This window comes from Bombus affinis, unplaced genomic scaffold (genome assembly GCF_024516045.1).
Source record: "Bombus affinis isolate iyBomAffi1 unplaced genomic scaffold, iyBomAffi1.2 ctg00001009.1, whole genome shotgun sequence".
Lineage (NCBI taxonomy): Eukaryota > Metazoa > Arthropoda > Insecta > Hymenoptera > Apidae > Bombus > Bombus affinis.
In genome coordinates this window covers 1-5000 of record NW_026109497.1, presented here as the reverse complement: position 1 = coordinate 5000, position 5000 = coordinate 1, and the positions used below count along the sequence as shown (strand labels likewise).

The following is a 5000-nucleotide window of genomic DNA, read 5'->3' as shown; positions in this document are numbered from 1 at the left end:
CGACCATCCAACGACTTTGTAACGGACTCTCGTGCGCATCTTCGTCAGGTACGGAAACGTTGCGCAACACCTCGAGCTTGGTAAAACACCCGTAGCCGATCATAGACACGCGCTAGTTCGCACACGATTTCTACGATTTCCGACGAACGTGGCTTTGGGCCAGGGCCGGCGGGCAGAGAGATACGCGAACGACGGGGAAAATTCGTCCCGATACAAGTAACGCGTACTCTCCGATCTCCGCGCAACGCCTGGGGATCATCTCCCTAAGTCATCAGCGCTCGAAGAAATCACGTGTGCGTTCCCGGATCTACGGCTCTCTTTCGGGGATAAATTACAAGCACAGAGTATGTTAAACGCAACGACGACCCATCGATGCGACGGTCCTCGTCGTTGTCAGTCGCTCGCGCAGAGTATATCTCTACGCACGAAGAGACGGAGTGGGCATTAGATCCCTGGGGCTATTCGAGTAAAACGTCTTAAGAAAAGACGGTTGTACGGCAAAATTCCGCACCGTTACCAAGTTTACTTTTATCTGAGGCTGTTCTCCTTCTCTCCTCTCTCGACCGAGTTCCCATATTTGCTTTCTCTCAGTCTCGCCAAAATAATATTCATTTAAGACGACGTCGGGGGCGCGGACATCGTGCTCATCGAAAACCTGCAAACGTATGCAAATCTGCTGATATGAAAAAAAAATCGGTCACGAGGACAACACTACGTATATATATATATATATATATATATATATAATATATTCGATAACCGACACGAAGCGGTGCATAAGCGGGCGGTCGTACGAAAGGACGACTCACGACGCCGCTAGCACTCACGCAGGTCCGTGACGGTTCTCTCCGCTCTTATTCGTATCCTTCTTCGTGCGCTTCCTCCGACTCTGAAACGTTCTACGTATCGTAAGAACGACGGCGGGTTGTCGAAGGCACCAAGGGACAGAGAGAGACAGAGGTAGAGTTTCGTAGTGTCTCCCGTGAACACGATAGTTTATATATCGAGCATGCGTACGAATTGCACGGTCTCGACACGACCGCGACGAACGCCGACGAGCGTCCAACAATCGCTCGTACGTCGCGTACGTTCTCTCGCGTCCGCTCTTGTTCGTATCCTTCTTCGTGCGCTTCCTCCGACTCTGAAACGTTCTACGTATCGTAAGAACGACGGCGGGTTGTCGAAGGCACCAAGGGACAGAGAGAGACAGATAGAGAGGAACGACACGCAACGCAAGCAGTCTTAGGTTTACGTGAGCAACCCTCAGCCAGGCGTGGTCCAGGAATTGTATCCGTGGACCGCAATGTGCGTTCGAAATGTCGATGTTCATGTGTCCTGCAGTTCACACGTTGACGCGCAATTAGCTGCGTTCTTCATCGACCCACGAGCCAAGTGATCCACCGTTCAGGGTAATCTTTTCATATATTTTTTAAAACTCTTGTACTCCATGTACTCTTAATACTCGGTTCGAGCGAAGCCGAGATCCGACACGACCGACCAACGGGAATCGGACGCGCAGAAGTCGCCGGAAGATCGACGACACGAAAACGTTCGAAAATGAAATCCGACGAACGCGCGAAGATACGCGCGTCCGCCGGCCGGGCGAAAAGTACATTATGATATATAACAACCATCGAGATCGAAGCTCCGTTCGTCAGGAAACGACGGGGATATAACACCCGATTCTGAATCCTCTGTGCAGCACACGATCTCGCGAAGAAATACGCACGGTGGCTAGCCCATATATATATATATGTGTGTGTGTGTATATATAATACGATATGCATTCCTCTCGTCCAATTATTCAAGAAAAAGAGCGTGCGCCTCCATCGTTCGGGTGATGTAAAGATTCGATGGGACTCGCGCGACCCTCGGCCTCGAGCGGTCTTTCCTCCCAATATCCAGAAGCCGAGCTTTGAAAAAACTCTAGCGACGGCACGGGTGTCCGACTCACGACATCGAGGCTTCGAAGTCGGCGATCTCCTCCGAACGGATGGCGATCGCGACGACTCAAAGCGTGAAAAATCGACGAAAGAGAACACATCTCCGTTCAGGTGATTGTTTTTTTTAAAAAATAAAAAAATTCGATGGGACTCGCATCCATCTACCTCGCGCGGTCTTTCTTCCCAATATCCAGAAGCCGAGCTTTGAAAAAACTTCAGCGACGGCACGGGTGTCCGACTCACGACAACGAGGATAGACAGCCTGCGGTCCCCTCTGAACGGGTTATATGCGACGAACTAGACGAAACTTTAGTCGTTCAGGTGGTATAAAAAAAAAAAATTCGATGGGACGCACGCGCAGCCGTCGTCCTCGAGCGGTCTTTCTTCCCAATATCCAGAAGCCGAGCTTTGAAAAAACTCTAGCGACGGCACGGGTGTCCGACTCACGACATCGAGGGTAGACAGCCTGCGGTCCCCTCTGAACCAACTTCGGCTAGACTAGTTACGAATCGTTGCTACGCATCGTCATCATAGTCATCGTCATCATCATCATTATCATAGCGGGCCAACATCCACGCAATGCGTTTTCGTTCTAGGTTACCCGATCCACGAGTATGTTACAAGTGGTTTCGTTATTTCGAACAAAACGACATACGAAGAACACACGCCCTATGGGTAGGAAGCACGTTTCGAGAACGACCGAGAGCGGTGAAAGAGACGAAAGGTCGACGCGCATAAGGTATCCATGGATCTTCGAAGAGAACCTTCGAAGATATGTCGGTATCCTTTCTACATGCGCGACTCGCTACTCGTACTTTCGCTCTCGTCGACTCGTTTTAGTCGCTTCGTTCGATCCCAAAGAGGAGTCTTCGATGTCCCGTTGCTAGGAGGAGAGCAAACGCAACACAGACCACGAAACATAGAAGAGAATAGGCGAGCATGATCTCTCCGACACGAGGCACTTTAGAGATTTTGTTATTCGTTTGTACGGTCTCCACGACGCAAAAAAAAAAATACGAGATCGTGGCGGCGGGTCTTTCTGTATACGGCCTCACGCAAGCGCCTCGATCTCATTTCTCTTTACGGGTGGTTTCCATTCGTAATTTTTCGTTCGATATTCGTGTCAAAGTTTAATTTTCGAAAGCTCAAGTTCCCATTTATAGTTTTATTATAAAATCATAATATTCGCAGACGGCGGGTCTTTCTGTGTACGACCTCACGCAGGCGCCTCGAATTCGTTTATGTATGTATATATATATATATATATATATATGTATCTCTTCATCCCGATGATCGAGAGAGAGTGCCACCTTCTCTTCATATAGTTTCGTAGCTGGAGGGTCGTCTCCTCCTTATGTCTTTTCATCATTTTGCCAACGGAGTAAGCCACGCTCCGGGCGAATTTAACTGTTCTTTGTTAAAGTATATAGCTTGTTGATACGTCGTATATACTTTGGTTCGTCGATATAGGAGGAGTACGGCTCCTTACCGACTTATACAGTTTCGTATTTTTCAAGTGTTCAAGTCAAATTCTTTAAGTTTTTGTGTTATATCGTTAATGATCCTTCCGCAGGTTCACCTACGGAAACCTTGTTACGACTTTTACTTCCTCTAAATGATCAAGTTTGGTCATCTTCCCGGTAACATCGGCAATGCTTATCACATTGGCCGCGCACCAGTCCGAAGACCTCACTAAATCATTCAATCGGTAGTAGCGACGGGCGGTGTGTACAAAGGGCAGGGACGTAATCAACGCGAGCTTATGACTCGCGCTTACTGGGAATTCCTCGTTCATGGGGAATAATTGCAAGCCCCAATCCCTAGCACGAAGGAGGTTCAGCGGGTTACCCGGGCCTTTCGGCCAGGGAAAACACGCTGATTCCTTCAGTGTAGCGCGCGTGCGGCCCAGAACATCTAAGGGCATCACAGACCTGTTATTGCTCAATCTCGTGCGGCTAGAAGCCGCCTGTTCCTCTAAGAAGATTTGTTTGTACGTTGGTAGTAAAAACCCACCGACCGAAGCCGGGGGCCTTCGAGATACCATAAGTTACGTCTATTTAGCAGGCTAGAGTCTCGTTCGTTATCGGAATTAACCAGACAAATCGCTCCACCAACTAAGAACGGCCATGCACCACCACCCACCGAATCAAGAAAGAGCTATCAATCTGTCAATCCTTCCGGTGTCCGGGCCTGGTGAGGTTTCCCGTGTTGAGTCAAATTAAGCCGCAGGCTCCACTCCTGGTGGTGCCCTTCCGTCAATTCCTTTAAGTTTCAGCTTTGCAACCATACTTCCCCCGGAACCCAAAAGCTTTGGTTTCCCGGAAGCTGCCCGCCGAGTCATCGGAGGAACTTCGGCGGATCGCTGGCTGGCATCGTTTATGGTTAGAACTAGGGCGGTATCTGATCGCCTTCGAACCTCTAACTTTCGTTCTTGATTAATGAAAACATTTTTGGCAAATGCTTTCGCTTCTGTCCGTCTTGCGACGATCCAAGAATTTCACCTCTAACGTCGCAATACGAATGCCCCCATCTGTCCCTATTAATCATTACCTCGGGGCTCCGAAAACCAACAAAATAGAACCGAGGTCCTATTCCATTATTCCATGCACACAGTATTCAGGCGAAGGTAGCCTGCTTTAAGCACTCTAATTTGTTCAAAGTAAACGTATCGGCCCACCTCGACACTCAGTGAAGAGCACCGCGATGGGATATTAGTTGGACCGCCCGCGAGGAGCTAAGCCCACCGATAGGACGTACCACATAATGCCAGTTAAACACCGCGAGCGGTGAACCGACACTGTGACACACAGATTCAACTACGAGCTTTTTAACCGCAACAACTTTAATATACGCTATTGGAGCTGGAATTACCGCGGCTGCTGGCACCAGACTTGCCCTCCAATTGGTCCTCGTTAAAGGATTTAAAGTGTACTCATTCCGATTACGGGGCCTCGGATGAGTCCCGTATCGTTATTTTTCGTCACTACCTCCCCGTGCCGGGAGTGGGTAATTTGCGCGCCTGCTGCCTTCCTTGGATGTGGTAGCTGTTTCTCAGGC

General features: G+C 49.2%; 1 non-coding gene across 1 annotated transcript; it reads right to left on the bottom strand.

The window, feature by feature from the left end:
* Window positions 1-1257: 1257 nt before the first annotated feature.
* Window positions 1258-1412, bottom strand: LOC126928492 (5.8S ribosomal RNA). The gene has a single exon (XR_007716713.1). It is a non-coding gene; the product is annotated as a 5.8S ribosomal RNA (ribosomal RNA).
* Between the last annotated feature and the right edge of the window lie 3588 nt (window positions 1413-5000).